The following is a 25563-nucleotide window of genomic DNA, read 5'->3' as shown; positions in this document are numbered from 1 at the left end:
GTCAAAGACTCTAACTTTTCAAGGACTTTTTGGAAAAGCCATTTTAGGTGGCCCCATGCAAGCAGAAATCAGGAAGCAGGAGGCGTATATTACACTGCAACCTTTCACAACCCAACAGCCTAAGGCCAAGGAGAAGATTTTCATACTGCTGAGGGTAAGCAGCCTGTGAGTCCTACAGTAAAACATTGCATGTCAGGAAAAGGACCTTGATCTTTGACCTCTGCATGACTCATATTCTTTCAAGTTAATACTGAAGATAAAACATCTGAAAATAAAGTTATGAAGGGTGTTTAGCTGTAAACAAAGGAGTGTCTGGTCAAAAAAACACATGTAATTTTTACTCCCTTTCATTTACCTTTGTCTTTCTGCATGTAGTGTTACTGCTGGATAGGTTTTCATGCTAAATTCTGCTTACTGAGTATTCAAATGGATATGCAATGAACATGAGGCCCACCCTAAAACTCCCATGAAAAATCATCCTTTTAACCTTATTATTTAACTTATAGCAATCATTTTCTTAAGTGTGTTTTTAGGAACTGGAAACTTGACCAAAAGAAGTATGTCTATTGATTTCACAAAACAGGAACACGTTAACTTTTTTTTAACATCATCTTTAAAAAATTACCATGCCTGTACAGCAATCATGTAGGCAAAAAATTTCCAGCCAATAGATATTTTCTAAGCACAGCCACTGTAAATATCTGGTTGCACATTTATAAAGGACATCATATAAGACAAGCACTGTGTTGCTCCACCACCCTCTGAAAAATCTCTCTATTTTGGAAACGTTAACACTTCCTTCCAAAAAAAGAACAGTCCAAAAGAAATTGTAATTCCAATCCATATGCTAAAAAAGATTCAGAACAAGCTGATTTAGCACTGATAAGAAAAGACTTAGGAAAGTCAAACAGTAAGTCAGACCCTCATCTACACCAAATCTCTTTTATGCTAATCTGGCATTGTTAAAAAAGACTTTTCTGATGTGCAAGTTATATTTCCACCCATACAAAGACTACTTTACCTTTCCAGAAGAATACAAAGAAGCCCTGGTACATGAAAATCACCCCAGCATTTGTATATGAAGTATAAGTGTCCCTTCTCTTCGCAGTCAATGGGATGAAGCTTACAGATGACACCTTATTTTCATAACAGGAAGCCCACTTGCGCAGTTGTCTTTACATAATTGCTTGCATTTCTATTATTAAGTCATATACAGGGGTAGGACTCAACGTCCCATGTGCAAACACCAACTTCACATCATCAGTTACAGCTACTTGATGTTAAAAAACAGGGCTCAGTGTTACCCCTGGATCTCTATGATGAATAGATCAGAACTGCAAACCTGGTCTTGAGTGTCATCACTCTAAAATACTTCACGGCATAACATGCCAAAAGCAATATGCATGCACCAAATACCCCACCTAGAGCGTGTGAGGATGCTCACTTTTATTTAAATTTCACAAGTATTTTCTTAGTGTCTCCAGGTCCGCAAGGTCCATAAACTCCTCATGGAGTTCAGAAAGTACAGAGTGCCTTGGGTCAGGACACCCATCCAGCAAAATGCCCCATCCTCCCCAACGGGTGGGATTAGCCCCTGCTGACAGGACCTCTTGCAGCAGGCTTGCTGCAAGGACACTTGAGCTGCCCCATCCACACCAGGCTCCCTGCGGTACTGCCTTCAGCCACACAGGCATAGCGAGGAGGACAGGCTTTGCACATGTCTAGTATGTCAACATTATGATGGGAAAAATTCACTCAACGCCAAGAGCTCCAGCAAGACTGTATAACACTTCATCTGTGTGCTAAAAAAATCAATAGGGATTTAAATGAATTAGATCCTTGTGCACAAGAGAAACTTAACCCTTGCTGAACAAACATTTTTTATTAGTGGATCAGAATTAGCTAAGATGTATTTCTTATGAAGCAGTTTCATCTGAATGAGAAGTAAATGACTGACATACTGTGCCTTCAAATGTTTCTTTTTCACAATTTGTTTCTGCTTTTTTCATTTTATGAGTGCAGTGTTCCACCAGGGTCTTCTTTTTCCTCTGTGTAACAAAAACAAAGATAACTTCTAAAACCAGAAGAAATAAATTATCTTTCGAAACGCTCAAAGTCAAGGCTCTCGCTCTGGTTTGACTTGAAACAGAGAAAACACATTACAAAGTACAGCCAAAGTTTTCCAAGTCTCTTTAATGACCCAGAAACTGATTATGATGTACTGAAGGCTGCAAGTGAGTAAATCTGCCCACATACACGATAGCAAAACAAAACGTTAGGACTCTGTCACCAATGGCAATTTCTGTTCAGAATTACACAGATCCAGTAGCATAGTGATTCCCAGGGAAATGTCTTGGGTGGTTAACAGGATGAAACCAGTAGCATAGTGATTCCCAGGGAAACGTCTTGGTGGTTAACAGGATGAAACCAATAGGCATGTGAAGATACTACTCACAGACACCAGCAGAGGCTTCTTTGGTGGAACATTTCTGCCAGCCGTGCCGCGGAGGAGTCCATGGTCACGCCTGGCCCTCAAAAGGCATTGGTGAGACCAGAGGGCTAAAGCCAAGCCTCCATCATGGTGTTTGTACCTGCCTCCCGCTCTTGCCTCTGTACTCTCGTCAGAGTCCTTGCCTGTGAAAACAATTGCGCTGTTTCATGCTTCCATATGGAGCAGCAGAGGACAAAGCCACAACAGTTGCTCTCACATGCATCATCCCTTTTTTCATTAGCACAAGACATAATTAGGACCAGACCCAAAGCCATCTCAAGCTGGCTGATCTCCACTCACTCCACTGGGCTTTTGACCAGCACAGGTCCTGGTGTAGCACGAGACACAGGACAATTATTTTCACACACAGGTACACTGATAAGAGTTCACCATCATTTTAAAGACAGGCATGCTGAGCCTGTCAAAGCCAAGGGGTCTTAACCATAAGAAATGACTGAATCTGTATACACAAAGGGGAGGTCGGGAAATGAAATTACATCTGCTACAGAAAATACATCTTTGTTTCCCAAGTTGTTCTTGCTTTCATACTCAGGAAGCACCACCACTTGGGAAGAGCTGTGTCCTTGGGTGGACACATGATTCGTCGTGTTATTTCTGCAGCCTCTATGCATCTTCTTGACATTTTTTTGTCTGAATTGTATTCCTTTTCTAGAGAAATGTGCTTATAAGTCAATCAGGGTTTACAAATATCTCACCAAGTCAAGCGAATTCCAAGTGGGTGAAAGGCAGTTTTATTTTCCTGCTACAAACTTTCCAATCACACCTATTTTTATGTCAGCAGGGGAAACCTCCATGATTTAATAACTACAAGCCATTTAACAAACATGAACTCAAACAAGCACTTGCAAAGAACAAAAACAAATGCTTCACTATGAAAGGTATGTTTTCCTTTTAAACACTTCTTCTGTTAGAATAGAAACATAAATTTAACTGATTTTTACATTATTTTATTTTTTTTAAGAAAAAAATATATCCCCCCCCCATCCCAGATGGCTAGATGTTGACTCAGTGCAAGGAACTTGGGAGGTTATACAAACATGAACCTAGTTTGACAATCCATTATAACTTGGCTAATGCCCCTCCATCACCAATAATCATGGCTCTGCTAACACTTTCATTCCTTTCTTTCTTATTTTTGCTGAGTACATTGCTCTCTGCTCAGCTGAATCACCAGGATTTCTTTTATCTTCTTCCGAGAGGACTCTTCCTGTTAAAACCTCTTAAGGCAAAAATATTTATTTCTCAGATGAAGCCATTGAAAGGGTTTGCTTCTTGCAGTGAATTTGCAGAAATGTTCGTTTTCAGAGCGTTTTCAGGCACAGTTTTCTCTCTGCTCCCCTGCTTTTCAAATGGCAGCACTGTGCAGGGAAACAGTGCCCAGCTGCAGCACCTAACCCTGTATGTCTGCCCCCCACAGCACTACTTGATCGAAAATCCAAAATCGAGACCTGATCCTAACAGAGATGCCAAAGTCCCGAGTCCGCCTCATAAAAAGTTCCTCAACCCTAGTGGAAAACCTCCAAACAAAACAATCCTGCTAATTCAGACTCCCTTATCAGCTGAAAAAAACTCTGAAATATCAGTTTTAAAGGGATATTTGGGGTTTTTTGGTTGGTGGAGGGCACAGTGTCAGCCTGCGGGCTCAGCTTCTCCACCCACCCCTATTCAGGCTCTCCCAGGGGAAGCCCAGAGATCCCACCTGGATGCATGGTGGCACGGTGAACCAACAGTCCAGCCACTGACTGACAAGCTTACACGGACTCCTGCGGAGAAAACGCAACCCTACCTTGGCTTGCCGGTACAGGTGTTGCCGTAGAGGCTTCGGCGTGGCCACAGGCTCTGTCCTCGCCCTGCTGCCGCACAGGAAGGAGCCGTGGCTGTGTGAAGGATGGGGCTCCCAGGGACCGGCACCCCAGCACCCGTCTCAGCAAAGGAGCCCGCCAGAGCGCTGGCCTGGCACACAGATCACACACGGTGCAGGACACACGTGTCCTGCTTCTGCCAGGCACACGTCTCCCCTGGCCCGTCTCCAAAGCATGTCAGACCCGTGCATCCGTCAGTGTGCTGCACCACATGCTGGGCTGAGGTAAGCGAAGCTTGGCAAGTTTGCATTTCCCTGCAGAGCATTGCTACTGCAGGCGAGAGCACCTCTCCAGCTGGGCGAAACATAACGAATGGGGCCCTCCGACGTCTCCCGGTTGGAGTCTCTTTGATAAAGCAAAGCAGGACTGAATAAACAAACTCGTCTTACCCAGCCTCTGTGGGAATCCAAACATTTCTGAAGATTTTGTCATCTGAAGTCAAATATAAAAGTGAGAGTAGCATTTTGAACAGATTCTGAGGGAGTAAGCTTTATTTAAGAGAAGTGACTTAGGAGCTCTGGAACTTATTCCCGCCAAAGCCCTCAGACATAGGGTCTTAAATCCCTCATGTGCTCTCAAAGATTGGGCATTTATGAGTCTAAAAGGGATGTCTAAGGTCTTCATCCAGCCAGTAACCTTTAAAATTGTCATATTTGCAAAGACTTTGAAACTCTGAAACACTCCTGCCCTCTTCATGGGAAAGACAACTCACCCAAACGCAATAATGTTCAGGCAAAAGTGTCTCTAAAACACAACCACCCAGGTAAAGCCTTTTTCCATCCTGCTCATCACTGCTGCCAGAAGAAGGCACAGCCCCATGAAGGACCCTCAGTGGCATGAGGTTGCTCTGGGCAGGGGGTGACAGTGCTGGAGTGGAGCTGACGGGACGGGTGGTCTCCTCCCAGAGACCAGTGCCACCAGTAGGTACACGGCAAGCAGAGGGTGGCATGCTGGTGAGGCTGGAGACCGCGCTCTACAGGGCTGTCAGCAGGACAGGACAGGATGGGGTGGTGTGGACCCACATGCCACAGCATGCACTTACCTGCTGGGATGAGCAAAGGGACAGCGAGCTCATCTCCCACCACAAAATAAGAGAGGAAAGACCTACCTGCTGAGGCAACGTTAGTGTGCCTGCCTCACTTCTGGGTGCCTCGCAGAAGGAGAGGGGCCCAGCTTTTGATGGTGCAAGCATCCTAAAGCACTCGCAGAGCCAGACCGTCAGGGAGCCAGGAGACATGTGGAGCAAGCCAGCGGAGAGTGCAGCATCCAATTCAGCAAATCCCTTAAGCATGTGTTTAAGTGCTTTACTAAATCAAGACCACAGGGCGTGTGCGCAGACAGTCCTCACCGATCCTGGGATACCTGCGAGTACCCCACGACGGGAAGAGGGGGCAGCTCAGTTCCCTGCAAAAAGAGGTGATGGCAGGCAAAGACAGCACCAGGACACAGGCAGAGCCCGCAGCCCCCTGTAGCAGAGATGACCTGCATCCAGAGGGATGCTCCTCGGAGCAGTTCACTTCTCTGGGCAGTCACCTTGAGTTATTACCATACAGTAGTTTTTCTCTCTTTTCTCTTTTGCCATGGGGTTTTTATTTTTCTTTTTTTTTTCCCCCTTTTTTCCCCTAATGTTGTTTATTTCAAGTTTCTCCTCTCCACTCTTGACAGTGGAAAAGCCATATCTTACATATGTTCTGCAGATTATTGGACCCACCTCCCCCTCCGAGTGTTTCAACAACAATCAGTTGTTTTCTGTGCAGCGAGAGGGATTACAGCCCTGCGGTATCTTTCCACATTCTTTAAAATCTTCTCTCCTCTCTGGGGAAGAATCTGTTTCTGATGTTAATGTGGTGCTACGTGTTTGTAAAGCATTCTGATCCTGCCTGCCAGTCACCACAACAAGGTGATAAATTAAGAGTCTAATTTCAGTTTAATTTGCACATACAGATTAACAAAGGCACAGGACAGGGTACAGCAGGACAACAGCAACTCTAATACTTCTGCCTCACTCAGCTCACTCATGTGCATCTCTGAGGACTGCAATTGCTTCATCTAAGTGTTGATACACAAAAAGCAAGAAACTTGAAGATTCAACAGAGTCAGTATTATTTTGACTCAGATATTATAGGAGAGAGTTTAAGAAAGACTCCTTGGCAACAGAGTTAATACAGATCCTTCTCATTTGTTTTAAGTTTCTCCTCCTCTTTCCCAGGGCTGCAAGAAGGCACAATGTGCTGCATTTTTGAAGCATGCCCTTAGCCCCATCGAGTTGAAGGGTGATGGACAAACAACTATCCCAGCACTCTGAGTGGATGGAAACAGAGACGTTAGCAGGCTTTCACAGCGAAGGCATGAACCCTCCCAACACGCTCTGATGGAGGTGATCCCATCGCTGCCAAAGGCACGGTGGTCTTCAGCCCCAGAGCCCACGGGGAAGCCACGCAGGACACAGGACCTCCAGCCACGGTCATGCTCACTCTTGCCGCATGGAGAGCTGGCCTTATGGACCATCTCGGCACAACCTCTGCAGAGGCTCTGGGTCACTGTGGGGACTCTGCACCTCTAAGGCGCCCCATTCCTCAGTCCCTTAGAAGAAAGAGACATGGTCAGAAAATGTTAGGACTGGAGCAGAGACCCCTCTGATTTTGGCAAGGGAGTTTAAATTAAAGTGTTAAAAATGGAGGACCCACATTTTGGCTGTAATATATAAAAATTGTGCTAGGCATCAGGAACTTTTCAAAGAGTGCTAATTTATAGATGCTTTTCTAAGGAGGACAAGTGAGTATATTACTTCTCCTTTAAAGTGCAGCTGCAACAGCAAACTACACACACTCTGTAGGTTTTATAACTTTGCTAATTTTCACTAAGTCTTGGGAGCTATTGGTGGTAAGTATAGAGGTATTTTGTTTCAACCGAAGAAGAAAAAGAAAACTGAAAACAAAAGAATTTGTTTTCAGAGTACAGCTAACAGCTAAACTAAAGAGACACCGACTCCGATCTCCACAGAACAACCATCGACGCCAGTGAGACTGGTTTATACCACTTACTCTTGATTCAAGTAAAGGAATCAGGTTTTTATTTTTATTCCTATTCATATCAATGGGAAAGCTGGGCACATAAATCATGCAGGAACGGAATGACAACCTAAAGGAAATGCCGGATGAATCAGTAACCCTTTTGGCTGAATGCAGAAAACCCGTAGCCATGAGAAGAGCGATCCTGGGAGCATTGCACTGGATGAGGTACTTGCGTGAAGGGGAATCACTCCCAGCTCTGCAACACATTTTCTTGCTTTCACGTTCCCATTTGTAAAACAGGCAGCTATAAAACCGGTTCACTGGGATGTGCAAGAGGCTCAGATACTGCAGTAAGGACAATGTGTAAGTGCTGAGACCGAAGTCCTCATCTTCCGACCCCACCAGTGTCCAAAGCAACAACCAGCCTTTTGTTTTATGCCTGCTCTTCAGGCTTTGAATGCTGCTTTTGTCCCATAGGAGAAGGAAAGCAAGTTTTTCATGGCATCATGTCAGACTAGCTCAGCATCAGGATACCAGCCTACAGCGGAGATGACTTGCATTTATCTTCCCATTTTACCACCTTTAGGGGAAAACTTTTGATCTCAGTCAGGAAGAACAGAGGTTTGACTGTGGGTTTGCCTAACCGCCTGTGCAGAAGGGGTGGAAGCAACTTTCTCTGAAACAAAAACATTTTCTGGGGACATAAAATGAAGATCTTCTGCCCAAACTCTAACCATAGTGCAAATTTTTAAGCAAAATATTTTAGTCATGCCTTAATATGAGGGGGGAGGGGGCATGCTGCACAAAAAGGTTATCTGCCCATAACAGCCCAAAAATGGAACTTGCTCCCAATTCCCTGGACTTCCATCTTTGCTGTATGGTCTACGGGAAAAAGTTCACTGTCAAACCCCTACAGAGGTCCAAAATGCTGCTTACGTTCCAAAATCACTGGGAGAGCTCACATAATAAAATATTTGTTGGAAAGGCACCAGGGCATATTAAGTATAGAGAGGCAGCCTTAACTCTCACTTTCCATACTTTTACGAGCCTGAGCCAGAACTGTAATGTTATTTGAACTATACCTGTACTCTGAATTTAACTTCAAGCATTTCTTCACCCATCCAACACCTTTTTATTTACTCCCATACATTATCCCATATTATCTCATTAGTTACGTTATTTTAGCTGTACTTAGCATGCAGGTGATATTGCCAATTCGCTACCTAGTCATAAAAGTATGTATCCGTTTATTGTCATTGGAGTTTTTCAAAATATGCACTAATTCCACCATCGCAAGATATATTTCATGAGCTGAAGAGTACATTATTAAGCATTTCATTACTGTAATAAAAATGGAAACATATGAACAGAAAATCGTATTGTTTTATCCTATTCTCATTTTTGCAAAGTTATTCTAATTTTCATTTGCTGCTGATTCTATACATAGCCTGATTAACAAATGTCAGATGAGAGACTTTAAACTAAATGGTCTGGAAACGGGAAAAGGAGTTAAGCAAGTTCATAATGGCAACCAGAGATCTGCCTAAATAATTTTTAAAGTGCTCCTGACCAAGCTATAAAAATAACGTGGTCAACTATACTCACCAGCACAAAGGCAGTGATACCATCAGCTTGCTAATATATCTTCCATTTCAAGGCCACCAGCAGTCAAGCAGAAGATTCAGCCTGTTGGGTTTGTTCCATAAATAGTGATTAGCCACAGCACCAAGTTGACTGAGGAAAGAATTTTAATATCCAGGAACAAGTTTGTGTTGCAGTGAAAAAGCAGCAACAGAAATTAAGGCTATACACTGTTTTGTCTTTACACAGAGAGATCATCCTCTGGCTCACAGGGGAAACACCACGCGTGACATCTGAGTCTTGTAAAGTTCTTGGGATTTTCCTGCTTTCTTCCTGGCCTTATTGCTCTGAGCCCGAGACTTTTCAGGTGAGTTTAGCACAAGAATTCAGCATACAAAAAAGCCCAAAACAAATAAAAGTTAAAATCACGCTTGATGAAAGTTGAGAGAGCTGTCTGGAAGTTATATAGTCATTTAATGAATTCACAGAAACTTCTACAAATGAAAACTTTGTATTTTGGAGTTAGTCAGCACAGCCCATGATTCATGGTGGCTACTTCTATGTGTCTTATTGCTGAATAATCACGATAAACTTATTTAATAGAATCGGTGAAATAATAGACAAAAGTAAACCACATTAGCTCCTTTGATTCATTATAGGCTGTACACTTTGCCCCAGCCCTACAAAAAGTGACAGACTAAACTGCAGCAACTGAATTCACCAAAGATCAAAGTGAAAATAAGAAGCATCTTGCAGTGTTAAGAGTCTGAAGTGTGGGTCTTTTCAAAATAATTTGCAAAGATAAGCCAAATGTTACTGGTCTTAAAAAAATGTGAGTCCAGTGTGCCAGCTCAGTCCTGCTGAACAGTAACAGTAACAGGACAGGATCTTCTAGCTCACAGCAGCTAACTTCAGGAGCTTATTTCAGCTCTAACGCACCTCTCCCAGTAGGTACTATGCACTGGAGTATGTATCAGCGAAACCATCCACAGCTGTACCCAGCACGTCTACTTCCAAACAAGGAAACATAAAGGAAAACCAGCAGGACTTATCTGCTCCTTCAACCAGAGATACTATGCCTCGTGATTAGTTTGCCTCTAGTTCACAGGGTGGAAAAAACCAAACAATACACAACAAACATAATTCTGCTCCTCAGAAGAGTGCTGCTCCAGCAGCAGCAGCATCTGCAGGCTCCAGCAAGTCCATTGCCAAAAGCAGACCAAAATCTTGTCCCCTAGTCTGTTGCCTAGGCACAGTGTTGTGAAAGCACACATGTCAAAACCTAACTAAGATTGTGCAGAAAGTCAAACTGCATCTTTTCTGAGGAAGAGTTACTGGCACGCTACGTAGGAATACATAGTGGTAATACAAAAATCAATGCATGCCTCCTTTATATGCGAACAAAACCAGTACAGATCTTTGTTACTAGTCCAAACCTGTACCCTTTTATGTACATCATCTTCAGCCATGCAGAGAAAGTTCAGCAATTATTCTTGAGTGAGGAAAAACATACGGTTCACACGCATTCCTTAAACCCAATGAGAAACAGTGCTCTGCAGTGGTTACTGCACTAGGACTCCGCTGAATCAAAATCTGTATTTAACTTTCCTATGCATAGATTGTGGGATCTTGACTACCCAATTTCTCCCTCATTTCTGAAAACAGAGGATATAAATTCCAACTATACATTGAAATGTATAGGAGCTGGCTGTTACAGCTATTCATGCGTGGAATGCAAATCTTAAATGCTATTAATTCCATGACTCTAACCACATATCTGCATGAACATTGACCTTCATTAATATGGCATGGAATTATATTCAGTATCAGGGTGTGAAAGTCTTGCAAGAACTCTAAATTACTGTAACCTACGGGCCATGCCAAAAGAGAAGAATTTGTTGGCAATGCCTTCTAAATGGTAATTCTTCAGTTCTTCTTATTGCAGCTAACAACCAGCGTTGCTTGCCAGTTGTTTCACAGCACTACATTTCTCAAAATAAAAGCTATACCATAAAAGTCTGGTCAGGTGCAGCTTGTTGGTGTAAAATATCCTGTATTGTCTGTCTGAGAACTACCTATCTGATCTTGCCATTTGCTTTCATTATGTATCTAACTCTATACTACTCTAGTTAATGAATAAGCAAAAAAATAAGGTATTGCATAGTATGTTAGTGTCAGCAAGTCACATAATTTATGATAGCTCTGCTCCACAAATGCTACAATCCAGATCTGAATGTTCCTTCAGACAAGATCAGCTGAAGAAATACCTCCTTTAGGAAGAAAGTGGATAATACCGTCTTTCATCTGCTTCTGAAACTCCAGTCATCTTCTAGCTTGCGTGGCATGAGAAAATACTTCTGAGAAAGGTTGCTGTAATATAAGAAATGAACGCTGGGAGTCTTGGAATTGTTTAAAAGCAAAATAAAAATGTAGATATCAGATTCCTCAAAGCCACAGGCTTCAGCTTAGGACTGGTCAACAGCCCACTAAAATTAATATGAATTTACTGATTTGCTTTAAGATCTGCCTTTCATAACCATCGTGTATGTAATATGAGCACGACCACATTTTGGATTCAGTGAGATATACCCCATTTCTTTTACCGGTTCCAGGAAAGGATCAGAGATATTACATGATGAATATGCTGCACTTAGGTGTAATTTTATTGTCCCTCCATTTCTGCTGCCTTGTGGAATGTGCAGAGACGCTGGTTTCCGTGCTGAGAACAATCCAAAATGAGTAGGGAACAGAAGTTAAACAACTATTATTAAATTCAATGTATATTCATAGGGCTATTGTTTCTATCCAGTGCCTTGAATATTCTGGTTCAGCAGACACCCCTAACATGTCATGAGTCTGCTGCTTCTGCAATCCAAACAGAGGACATCACCACTGATGTAGCTGGGTATACGTCACATAAATGTTTTGGGACAGCATACTCTATGGATTCAGTATATGATCCTGTATGTGTTATTGGGTTATTACCAAAAAAGACATTAAACACCATGACAGACACAAAGCAGCACTATTCACACCCTCTGAACTGAGACATCAAATAGACCCATTGCTAATTAGGATGATGACAGCCCCACTTCTTAGAATTATTCCTCCCTGTCTCATCCTTTTCCTTCTCACAAATCTGGTAGTAAAACATTAGGCAGCCCATTGTGCAATTCTGCTAAACGGTTTCTTGTTAACAGACACATAATAACGATGATAAACGCGAGAGAAGAAAGCGGTCCTTAGGCTGTTAGAAGCTGAATGCACACCGTTCAAGCACACCCAGCACTTATCTAGCTTTAGGTTGCTTTCCTAAGCCAGGAATACAAAATGATACAGAGCAGAAAATGTAAATCATCAATGATGTAGTAGTGACCTGTGCAATACCTTGGAAGGGCTTAATCATACATTAACATTTTCTTTTATAAAAAAAAATCCATTGTCCTGTCCTGACATACGAACGCCTGCTTATTTTCTTCATGGCTTTCCAGAACACATTAACCCTCTGTATTACTTCACGCTACACAGGCCCTCGTGTCTCTGTCTCAAAAGATGTAGCAATATTTTCCTGAATGCAGCTGTGCAGCCAGCAGGTTTTGACTCACGGAGGATGGGACTGAATACTAAGAAATGTTGGGGGGTTTAAGTTCTACTTTTTAAACAACGTGCAAGAAACACATGGCTATACTACCAGTGAACTCTTGCTGATGCTGATAGAAGGAAAATGTAAAAAAGTGAAAAGGCAAAAAACCACATGCTTCCAGAGCAATTTGTCATGGGAACGTGGTAAAATCTTGTGTAACAAACGCACCTAGCAACGTATAAAATTACCCCGGATGATTTATCTTTGGCTTGCTGAAAGAGGTATGAAGATGATGGGGAACTTGACACATTCATACCGGGAAGCTGCAGAGACGGAGACTGAGCAGCACGGGAGAGCTCGCTGGGAGATCCGAACGCCCAAGAAGAGCAGACGTGGGCAGAGCTGCCCTTGGAACCAGATGGTATCGAGAGGCGATGAGCGAATCCAGAGCAAAAGCTGAGATGAACCTCTTTCCAGAGATAACCCTTTGCCTGTCTCATTGAGTAGATTAATGAGCTGATAGGTGGTGATGATTAATTCTTTTTAAAAATGCTTTATTGGGGAAAATTTGGAATGTTGATTTCTTTCCTGTTTTCTGAAGTTTGACGTTTGTGTGTTTGTCAAGTCATGCTTTGAAATGATCTTTTATCAAAAGTGGTTATGGTTGGGGTTTTTTAGACAAAACATTTTGATAACATGCTTTGAATACGTTTCAATAACCGTTTCAGAACAAACTACCACTGACATTTTCAGGAGGTGAAGTGTTGGAAAAGCCCAGCTTTTCCCACAAGTATTATTTTGCTCTGAAAGAAGCCTATGATGGAATGAAAACATATTTCTTATCAAGCTTCAAAATGCTCATCTGTTAATTCTGGGGGTTCACTATTATTTGAGATGGTGATTCATTAGTAGAAGAAAGACCTACTCAAACAGAAAGGGTATCCCACAGAAAATGGAGTTCATGAGTGTCAGAGGTAATATGCAGCAGTGACTTTCTTACCTTGGTTAAATGTTCACAGGAGGAAGTCAGAGCAGAAAAGTGACCTCTTCAGTCCTTTTGACCAAAGACAGCACCTGTGTAGAAATAAACATCTTGTTAGCATAAATAGCCTACCATCTTCTTAGAATAGGTAGCTTTTCCTCATTTCTCCTCACGTTGAAATTGGCCTTTTTGACTTGCCTGCATTTTGCACCTTCATTTTACTTTTTTTCAGTGGCTGGGTAAAAAAATAGTTACAACCTAGCTGCATCTATAAATCCATTGGTGTTATTTTTACAAGTCAATATTGAATTAACTGCAGGCTGACAAAAAGACATAACAGGAAAAAAAAAGAATTTCTCTGCCTTAAGTTAACTTAATATACAATTACAACGATATAGTGAGAAAGAAATGGTGCTTTACAATGAAAACTTTCCAACAGTTAAAATAACAATGCATAAACTTCTGCTTGAATAAACTAAAGCCCTTCACAGGTAATCTTGCACCCAAGTTATGAGTACAGGGCAGATAAGTGAGAATAGCCACTGCCAGGACACTAATAACAAGGGAAGTTCAGTTTTAAAAGAGCCACACGAAGAAAAACATGAATAGCTCTTAATGCTTCTCATAGCAATGAAACAGCCACTTAAATGGAAAATGAAAATTTAAAAAACAAATGAAGTGTAACTTTGATTAAGGATTTGTTTTTCAAAGGCATTCATCTACGTTATACGACTGGTAGACTTCAGTCCCTGTAGTGCAACGTTCATATTTGAGCTCAGATTTTAGGGAGCACATGTTGTTTTGATTGGAAACTGGATATAAGGAGACTCCTTCAAACAATAACCAAAATAAAGACATTGACATGAGGAATTCAGCTGTGGTTTCACATGCAGCCCAGGCAGTCTGGCAGCTCGCTGACCAAGGCAGGGCTGCTGCTCTCCTCTCCGAAAATTTCTCTGCTGCTGCCCCAGCCCAGCCTTGCTCCCCTCCCCGGCTGCCCCGCTGCTCCTTCCCTCCACTGCCATGACTCTCCAGAAGGCGGAAACCAATGCAAGATCTCTACTTCGAGGTCTAGGGTTTTTTTTAATTTTTGCCTATTTTTTTGGCCTTTTTAGTGAATTAAATTAGCTGACAGAGAGGCCCAGCAAGCACCAGACGCAGCACAAGGGGAGCCCTGCGAGCGCGTGGCACAGAGGAGGTGCTGGGGAAGGGTCCCTGCTCCCTAGGACGACACCAAGCTCTGTCCACTGAGGTCAACAGGGAGGGTCCCACTGACTCCAGCAGGCACTCAATTAGTCCCACCTTTGGGGGGAGGAGGACAGATTTGCTTTGGAAGCCTATCTTCGCTCTATGTGTGTGCTAGTGCACACCTGCATAGGTAACTGTCCCTGGCAGCCAGGCACCTCGTTGGTGGTACACTCTGTGCCTCCTCCATCAGGGAGCAACAAAGTTTGTACCAAATCTGTCACAAGGAAGAGTCACAACAAGCCTCGTATCCTCTTGTCCACAGTGCTATTTAACTAGAAGAGTGATCCTATGAATCTTTTGGCTTGTTCCCTGGTTGTCCACACGGCCAGGTAAGGACTTTGAGATGCAGTAGTTTGGCCACTTTAATTCAGGGCAGAGCAGCCTTGCTGAAACCAGAGCCCATCCTTTGTTTCATGGAGAATTTCAAGCTGCAGAAGGTTAATTACGGATAGCAGTGAGGTGAGAATGAGCAGCGGTGGCACCTGTCACACCTTGAGCCACGCTGGATTTATAATCAGGTTCTGTACTCAATTAATGCTCTTGCCTTTGGCACGCAGAACAAGTTTGTCCAAGAGCAGAAAAAGACTGAGTAACATAAAGTAAAGCTGCACACTGCAGCACTTTATTCATTTTCTCACATTGAACCAAGGGCCTAATTAGTTATGTTATTATAGAACTAATAACACATTTGTTATAATGGCTGTTTCTTTCCTAAATGTTTTACATAAAGCTCACAAGTTTGATATCACCATATGCCAAAAAAAGTGAGAAATGCTTTCCCTGCTCTTGAGAAATCTTGGTCTAAATCGATTGTTTGTTATCTGCCTAGATGCTGAACTGGAAAGACTTTCTCTTGGTTAGAATAAAAGATAGCAGAAGTATCCATTCTTCTGTTTTTGAAAGTGCTCAGGAACAAATCTGTTCTAACCACCGATTTGTAACATTAAAGTAGCAGTGACTGTACTTTGGTTAGATGTCCCATAGTTATTTGTAAAGGTGAGGATACTAAACAAGATACAAATGTTTTTTAAACCATTGGTTTAAAAAAATCACGGGGCTGACGGAGGGGAAACTCTACCAAAATAGTGATCTATATCAATTACATCAGTAATTACATGGTATAGACCCCAATGTTCAGGCTTATTTTCCTTATTTTGCTTTGTATAGTATTTACTCCTCCAAGATGGTAACTAACAAAACCAGATTCCATCCCTGCTTGCTCTTTCGAAGATTTATACAAATATCTTCTGCATGTAAGAAAATGCGTGCCAGTGGCACCGCTGACGCCCTGGCCTCCACAGCTCCCTGCAGTCAGGGAGGGCAAAAATGCAATGACGAATACATAGCATGTGCCTAGCCCAAAGCTTCTGCGTGTGGTCAGCTCTAAGAATGGATTTGTCTGAAGACTTCCAGTAACATGCTGGTGTTATTACAGCAAGAGGACACACTGCTGTAGATCATGCAACACTCGACAAATATTAACGTAAACTTCACACTCCACTCCATGAGCTCCTCTTTACATACGGCTATTAAAAGCCTAGAGGGGATGAAGTGCTTCAGGCACAGAAAGAGCCTGGCTGAGCCAAGAAGACAGTCGACACGCTAGCTGCCATTTGATTACTCGACATCCCAAGCCCTTCTTTTAAAAGCACATTGCTGATGTTATCCAAGTATACTTGGGGTGCAAGCAGCAGCAGGGCTCCTGTGCCCGACACATATTTACAGCTGAATAGGTCAGAAACCAACCGAATGAATTAATGGTTGGCAACTTTTAAGCAGTGAGTTAAAGGCTCATTGAGAAAAAGAAAGGAGGCACAAACACCCACCCTAATGACTGAGGCCAGGGAAGAGCAAGAAGCCTGGAGCTGAGTCCTAACAAATGGCTGCCTTATCGTAATGCATGTAAGCTCTCCATAGTGCAGGGACTGCAACTCAGAACTGTCCCCCCACGTGCACCCACGTTTTCCTATCTGAATGCCCTAGACACTGGGTATCAAGTCACACACACTTGTGACTTCCCCTTCAATGCAACGTGATTTATTTTCGGTGACGTGGCACAGCGTCAGGGAAAGGGGGCTGCGAGTCACCCTCCCCACGCTGCACCCTGGCAACCCCTTCGCCCTGTGCCTACAGCTTCACTCCGCGCCAAGGCACACGGGTCTCCTTCCTGAAAGCAAAACACTCCTGTGAACGTGCAACGTGATAGGCATGCTTAACAACACCTACCAGACTGAGTGCCACAGGGAAAAACGCCTTGTCTGGATACTGCGCGGGACAAGGCACGGAGAGGTGCTGAACTGCTCACTCAGCGTCGCAGGACACAAGAGCTTCGTGGTCTGAGCCCAGCTCCCGGTGCCACAGAGGGGCAGAAACCTGAGCAGGCGTCTCGAGTCCCCAGCTTTGGCCTCAAGCACTGACATTGGTTTCTGGGCCTTTAAAAACAGTATTTTGGAACACAAATATACAGATAGATTTTTTTTTTTATCAAGATATAAATTTTCCTTAGAAGGGTTACTTTGTTCTTTTATTATCTGTACATGAACTATGCGGGGCATTTGTTTAGGATCTGTAAAAATCTGTTTCCCATAAGCAGCTTGGCATTCTGTCTTTATTAGCTACAACATTCATAGAGAAAACATTGTACTATCAAAAAGAATCATTATTACTTTAACTTTATCACACAGGGTGATTACAACTGAGATAATTAGAGGCTAATTTGAGAGGAACTGAAGGGGAAGTGAAGCGGAGCTAGAAGTTAATCAGAGTGTGCACATATTCAAATCAGGAGAACAGAGATTGATTTCTAGCAGATTTTTGCAACTCAAATAGCTCTCCTTGAAGGACCTGAGAAGGAAAGAAGGTATAGAAGGAGATGGAGGAGTGAGGACTGGCAAGCACAGCGTGGGGAAGAGCACATTTGACCTGTTGGGCTGGAGTCACCTTCCACATGCGCGAGGCTCCTGGCTTGGCCACGTTCTGCTGCCCAAGCATGAGCCTGGCCACAGGACAAGCAGCCCCTGAGCAGCTCCATACCGAGCGTGTCGACATGGGCTTCGCCCACCAGCACTTCCAGGTGGGAGCTGGTGGCAGAGCTCTCTGAGGAGGAGCTGGAGACCCTGTCCTTGGCTGCGAGGATGAGTTGGAGCCCAAGCAGCAGGGCAGGCAGATGATCATACTGCCAGTGGGAAAGTTTAAAAAAAAAAAAAAAAAGAAAAAGAAGAAAATACAGCTCTGGCTCCGATATTAGGGTAAGGTGGTAACTCTGAGGTGCACAAGGGGTCATCTGAATTACAGCGATGGCTGTTGGAGGGCAGATTACGTACTGTAAGCTCCTTCCAGAGTTGGCAGCTCTGAGGACAGCACAGGACGGTGCAGAGGCAACCTTTTCTAAGCTCCCTCACCGCGTATGTCCAGAGACCAGCCTGTCTTACCGAGATCCTGAAGCAAACTCTCACCACCACCACTCTAAGGAGAAACAGCGAGACATCAGCCCACGCCATACTAGTCAAGCTGTGCTGCTTCCTGCATCCTTGCCAGCTCAAGCATCTGCTCATTGCTCTGTGCTACAGCACACACGTGTACCCCTTTGCTTGGCCCAGCATAACAAACATCCAGCCATGGCAGCTCCTGTGCCACCACCGAAGCTTGTCTGCCCTGCCATGAGACACGGTATGGACTTCTTGCTTGCTGTTGAACAGACTCCTTCGAAAAGCTTGTTGCTGATCATTGCAGAGGAGTCCCTGTGCCTCTGCAGGAACTCTCCGAGCCTATGAGGAGAAGAGGGCTCTGCAGGCACAGGCAGCACAGCAGAAAGCACCACAAGCTGAGCTGGGCTTCACGGGGAACGGGGGACGCGGGACCATTTTTTCTGCCTGACTGTGCATTAGGAAGTGTTTGGTAGTATATTTTTTTCCACTATGGCCCTCTCAGAAAATCCTCCTAATGGGTTGTTTGCTTTGCCATAATACCATGTAACGGGTCAGTGCGTGAAATAAGCTATTACCAATAAAAGCACTCTTTTTGATAGGATAAGGTAAATTTATGGCAGGGCTTTGGCTTGTATGGCAGTGCGGCTGAGAGAAGAATTACAACGGAAAAAACAGTGTTTGCTACACCTGACAAGTGAATAAGGCAGGTCTTGGCTCCTGTCCGCTTCCTGTGACAGTATTTCAAAGGGTTTGAGGCTGTAGGTCCCCAGTTAAGGGAGGGGTGAACCCTGCCCTGCTGTCCATCATTCCAGACTCTGCCAAGGGAGCAGCACTCCCATCATGGACATTTCAGGTATTGTCCCAACTACTGACCAAAACTCACTGTAACATGGAATGCCCTTGTTTCCGTTGTGAGCAGCAGATGATAGACTTCAACAAGGCAGGAAGCAAGGACTCTTTCCTTCCAGACCCAAGCTCCAGGAATCTCCTTTCTCCAGAAGAAAGCCCTCCCGTGCACACCTGCTGTCTACAGGTGACGTGGGATTTTGCTGACTGCTTCACTTGCCTAAAGACAAAAAGAGCGAGGGCACGAACTGACACACAAGCACTAGACACACTAGCGCCTGGCAACTGCCCCATCGCTATTTTCTTGCTTCCTGTTTAATAGGCCCTTTAGGGAAGTTTATTGCTGATCTATGCTAGAAAATTACTCCTATAATTGAAACATCAGTGTAATATTGTTTGCCCAGTATAACTTTTTCTTTGGGAATTTCTGGATGCAATTATCCCTTGTGACTAATGAAAACAATGGCTTAATTGCAAATATATGGTTAGAAATGTTGTTTTATGTTTAAACGTAAAATGCCTGTTGTCTCAGCATTTCAGATCAAATGGGCTGTCCTTCCTGGGAGCAGCCAAGGGAATCCAAGGAGCAGAAACAGGGCAGGAATGACAGGAGCTAATTCTCCTTTCCTCAGGAATTTTGCTGAGTAAGCATTGCAGACCCGACCTACCGTTACACTCCTGAGATGCTCCTAAGAGAGTCTTGGATTCATCCGAACCAGAAGGCACCTTTGAACCCACCAGCAACGCAAGCGGTGAGCCTCCACCAGACACTGTCTGATGTCACCTCCGCCCTGCCGCCATCCCCGTCCCCAGTCCCCACCCACCTGAGCAGAAGCAGGGCCACAGCACGGCCACGGCACGTGCTCACTGTTTGTCCCCTGAGTTCCAGCAGGGAATGACAGTTCACAGAAAAACTGCCCTGTAAGGGTTTGGTCAGGTCGATTTTGTTTTGCAAATATTTGGGTGACATCTGATTTTACATATCTCCATGTACATAAACCAAAAATTCTTCATACACAGAGACGTAAAGGCAAGGACTTGGAAGAGAAGAGTGAATACTGGGTTTTGAATCTCCATAAAATCCCCAGATTGCTCCTTTTTAAATACTTGTATTATACTAAACAGAAGCAATCTGTTTTACAGTCCCAAGTTCTGAGAAATAAGAGCTACTGGCAAAACATGACTAAGGCTCAATAATTTTCAAACCCGGTACAATCTCCACAACTTCATTAGAAACCAACCATAAGGTAATAATAATTTCTTTTCAAAATTACGTTAAACAACTAGCGCTCAAACAATCCCAGGAAGTGGCCTAAAAATGGAAAGGTTGAGTACTCAGCCTTTAGCACTAACCGTGAGAGCCCTGAGCTCATGAAGTGAGCAAATCATGTCCTTCTGTCCCCCTCTGCATGAAAGAGGATAAATTATGAATAATACAACATTGTCCACATTCACTGAAAAGGAAGAGAATGCCCACATTATGTCATCAAAATGTTAATTTTTAATTAGAGTTTAAATATAATTCACTAATATTAAGACAGAAAAAATTAAACGTAACCCCCCCCAAACAGATGTCTAAATAAAGTAACTGTTTCGAACTCCCTGTGAGATCACTGGAGTCTACACCTGAAGTGCAAGGATGTTCTTTCATTACAACACGCCAAGGCAAAACTAGACTATGTGGGAACCACAAGAAAACTTGGATCCCAGTTCTCTTGCCCACTCACAAACGGTTCTTGTCTTTGCAAGACAGGAAAGCAGTCTCCTAGCTCCAAACACCACAAACCCAGAGAAAGCCCAGATACCCCCTGAAACTTTGCAGCTGATGCTTTCCTTTAATTTATCATGCACCACATTCATTTTGGGTTTTGAATGATTTTACTGCCAATACAGATTAACTTGTACTGAAGTTGAAATCAATGTATTACCATGTATTGCAACAATTTTTGCCTTTCGTTAGTCTTCAGACAACATCACTGTAAGCATTGGCACCAGCTTCAGCATCAGCAGAATGCACGTTTCGATATGTACTCTAAATTGAATATGTATGAGAGCCTGAGAACCACAATGACAATTACTGCACCTTGGAATGAGACTTGGAATATTTCGTCTGGCAGAGTTCAAAAGACTTTTCAGCTGGGAGCAGCTGCAGCTTGGTTAGAGCAAGAATGGATTGATTGCAATTCATAACTTGGAATATGGATTAATGCAATATTCACGGAAAACTGTGTGTGCAGAGCTCCATATGGCCAGTGGAGCTCTGAAAGCATTTTGCTTCAGGGAAGAATCATGTCACCAGAATGCATTTGCCTTTACTGTGTCCAAGTGAGGAAGGAAGGAAGCTATTTTCCTTGCTTAGCTGGTATGCAGGTTCTGGAGTCCAAAACTCCCTTCACCCTACCCAAGGAGGCTGGAATAGCCCTACTGGTTCCCAAAGCAGGGCCTGGGGTTGGACTGCCTGCTTATTTGTGCCCTGCAGAGGACACGATGCGTGGGCTCTATCTAAAAAATCCTCACAAATCCTCTGAGATGGCTCTCGAGATCAGACTTGCTGTCAACATAGACAGCAATCGGGACCTATCCACAGTCCAGGTGGACTCTCAATAGTAAAAGGAACACTGCACATCAAACACACCTGGCAGCTTTGTACAGTATGAATAAACACTTTGGTGACTGAATAAGCCATCAGACACACTCAGACAGGCTCGGGCAGATGAGATGAATGCAAAGAGGTCAGGCAGACTGCAGCACTCACAATTTTCTATCAAAGGCTGAACAGAGCATTGCAACCTCCCCAGGGGGAGGCTCGCCAAACTCCCACACTTAGTTATTTGGCACTGACTTTCTTGTTGCTCTGGTGCTATTGAAGATCTTAAAGTCAAGACTGAAGAGTATATCTGGCAGATCTCAGTTGGGGACACAAAACACGGGTGACAGAAAAGATGTGATGCCAAATCACACTCCTATCTGGGTCCCCATGCTTCACATGGCTTTATTTCAAAGCACTTCAGGAAAATATTTTAAAAGAGGATTTGTCCTACATCACAGAATGGTTGACGTTGGAAAAGACCTCTGGAGGTCACTTGGTCCAACCCCCCTGCTCAAGCAAGGCCACCTTGAGCAAGCTTCCCAGGGCCATGTCCAGTAAAGTTTTGAATAACTCTAAGGATGGAGACTCTACAACCTCTTTGGGCAACCTCTGCCAGTGCTCAGTCACCCTCACAGAAGGACAGTTTCCTCTTCCGTTCAGACAGCACCTCCTGTGCTTCAGTTTGTGCCCACGGCCTCTGGTCCTGTCACTGGACACCACAGAAAAGAGCCTGGCTCTGTCCACTGTGCACTATCCCTTCAGACATTTGTACACATTGATGTGACCCTCCGAGCCTTCTCTTCTCCAGGCTGAATAGTCCCAGCTCTCTCAGCCCTTCCCCATAGGAGAGATGCTCTGGTCCCTTCATCATCTTCACAGCCATTCTCTGGACTGTCTCAGGTACATCCCTGATTCTCATGTATGGAGGAGTCCAGAACTGGACACAGCACTCCAGGTATGGCCTCACTGATGCTGAGTAGAGGAGAAGGCTCACCTCCCTCAACCTGCTGGCAGCACTCCTAATGCAGCCCAGGGTACCACTCGCTGCCTTTGCCACAAGCACCTATTGTTGGCTTCCCAGGTCCTTCCCTGCCAAGCTGCTTTGCTCTGGGTGGCCCCCAACATGTACTGGTGCCCAGGGTTTTTCCTCCCCAGGTGCAGGAATTTGCACTTCCCCTGGCTGAACTTCATAAGGCTCCTGGGTAAAAGATGCTGTGCAAAGATGTTGCTGCTGGAATGAGAAATGCTCATTTGCTTTGCAAATTTGGATCACCGTGGTGTACTTCACGCACAGAAATCATTCTCCTTCCAGTAAAGTGAAACACTGCAGCTAATACATGAGGCATCAATTTAACATTTGAAGTAAATAATATTCTTCTGAAAAGGAATATACTTCTGCAGCATGACCTTGCAAGAAAAGCAGAGTGGAATTACCTGAGTTTGAATCGAGCCAGGATACTGGAGCACAACACAGGTTACCACCCTCAGCCCAAGGGGATCACAATTAGTTAGAACAATTAGAGATGCCTTCGGGAGACAAGCCTTGACCAGACGAGACCACCTCCCACTGCTCAGCAGGGAGGATGCTTCTCTGCAGTACCTGCAGCTCAATCCATGCTTGCACATAACCAGACCAGGAATCTCAGCCCTTCCAAGAGACATCGGTCCACAAAGTGGCATGATAAGAGGAAAAGCGAGTTAATAACAGCAGCAGGGAGACACCTTATGCACTTCCCAGGCATGCATTTGTGGGGAGATAGATAGTTAAAATCACAGCCTATTTGAAAACATGGCCTAGTTCCCACAGTTTCATTTCTGTCAGGACTGTGCTAAACACACTTTCAAGGACTTATTATAGGCATTATAACACCCAACACACAATCTCTTTTAATGACATGACTTCTCTTTAACTAGCGAGCCTGTTGTCTTTTCCCTGGATTGGTTTCACTGGGCGCATGGTGCACCTTCACCCCTTTCCCTGGTGTCACTTAATCTCTTCCTACCTTGCTATCACTTCTGTATTTTCTGACGAAGTGCTATCACACTGGAAGCACCCACTTGGTTCAGAAAGGGCTGTGATCTCACGGACAAATTTCCAGTAAAACCACAGTGTAGCTCAGGGAAACAGGAGCGTGCTTAAACCCACTTGTGCGACTCGCTAGAAATCACACGAGCTATTACATGGAGAAAGGTGCAATTACAGCACGTTGTTATCTGGCTTCTGAGAATTGGGGGGAGCGTTGCTCGAAGTGGAACAACATCACTGAAAGATCCGCTGACGATTTCAGAGCGTCAGCAATCCCGCTCTAGGTGTTCAGTGCTCAAGGCTGATGTTTCCTGGAAGTTCTTTTCCAGAGGTTAAAAGTGGTTTGGGGGAACGTAAATCTCAAATTCTAGGACTCCTGTTTCTCCTCAGTGTTTAAGAGCTGTACATTTGCAGCCTTCACAGAACAGCAAACCTTCAGCCAATTTTCATGTGATGCTCCTGAAAACACAATTCTTATTGATTTGTTTTTCGGCAACATCCTTGGCTGGTAGAGGTTGCGATAACTTGTTACAGCACTTTATTGTGCTCTTTAAGTTGATTATTTTCCTTGCATTATGTCCTCCATGGCATGCTGAAATGATCTAGGATCTGGCAGATCTCATTTGGGGAGACAAAATGATCAGATCTGATGCTAAAGTGCATTCTGGTTCATGTGTCTTCTCATTCTTCGCATGGCATTGTTTCAAAGCGTTTTTAAGAACTCGGGTCTCTCCTAGATCCACAGATTAAAAAAAATGTTGTGCCTCATCTTCTCAGGACTACTCTACAGCTACAAGCATTGCATTATGTGGGAATGTTTCACAAATAAATAATCAAGCTTTCTAGAAGGCCAAGTCAAAGCTGTCCTCCGCACCACCACTTTTTTAACAATATGTTAGACTCTGTGTGTCATCTTCTTAAGGTCATTTCCCTGCACTCAGGCAATTCTTCATCCAGGAATTTCCGTGGTTTTCTGCACAGCACACCTTCTGACAACTTCCCTTCCTAACAGCCTGAGAGCTCTTCAGATGGGTCAGGGCTGCTTGAGGTTGTGGCAGAAGACCCAGAGGTGGTAGAAAAAGAGCTGAGAGCTACAGAATGAGAGCATTCGTCTGATCTCCACCTGCAGCCACGGAGCGGGGAAAACCTGCACTTTCCTCAAGTGCCTAAACCCCTATTTCATTCTCAAAGGCACATGAAGAGTCTGCCTTCGTGGTACCAACACCAGAGTCAGAAAGCAAAAGGTCACCAAAAAGCACCAGTATCACCCTCACACAAGGCAAAGATCGATACAGCCTGAAGCACGTTCTCTCTCCCCCTCTTTCTCTACCACCCAGAAATTCAGCCAAATGAAAAGCAAAGCCTTCCCTCCAGGAAAACCAAACAAAAGCCATGTGTCTTGAACCCTCATTGTGTCCAGACAGGCACAGCGAGTTTGCCAGAGCAAACAAGTTCCAGAGCCGAAGGATTTCCGCTGAGAGCTCTCTGTAACCAGTCCTCCTCGGCCCGGCCCCGCGCGTCCCAGCCAGCTCTCGCTGCTCAAACCGCGGCAAAGAGGCCTCCCGTTACAATGACATGTCTGACAGCTTTGCCAAGAGCGTTTGGTGAGGTGCCAAAAAAAGAAGCAGTGCACTTTCCTGAAAAAAGAAGACACGCTGAGGAGGGATACTTGAAATTCCCCTTCTAGTAAACCTGAATGGCCGAGCGCCCGCGCAGAGAAGCGCTTGGGTCGTTATCCCAAGGGAGAGCAGAGAACGGGCTCCGCCGGGCTTCTCCCTCTCTACAGCTCGCCCATCCATTCTCAAAGGCATTCAAGGCGTCTGCACTGAAGAGCAACCACCTCTTTCTGTGCTCAGGCCTACTTTGAAGACATTCTCGCCCTCTGAATTTC

The sequence above is a fragment of the Opisthocomus hoazin genome, chromosome 5 (genome assembly GCF_030867145.1).
Source record: "Opisthocomus hoazin isolate bOpiHoa1 chromosome 5, bOpiHoa1.hap1, whole genome shotgun sequence".
Taxonomy (NCBI): domain Eukaryota; kingdom Metazoa; phylum Chordata; class Aves; order Opisthocomiformes; family Opisthocomidae; genus Opisthocomus; species Opisthocomus hoazin.
Note: the sequence above shows the minus strand (reverse complement) of the source record.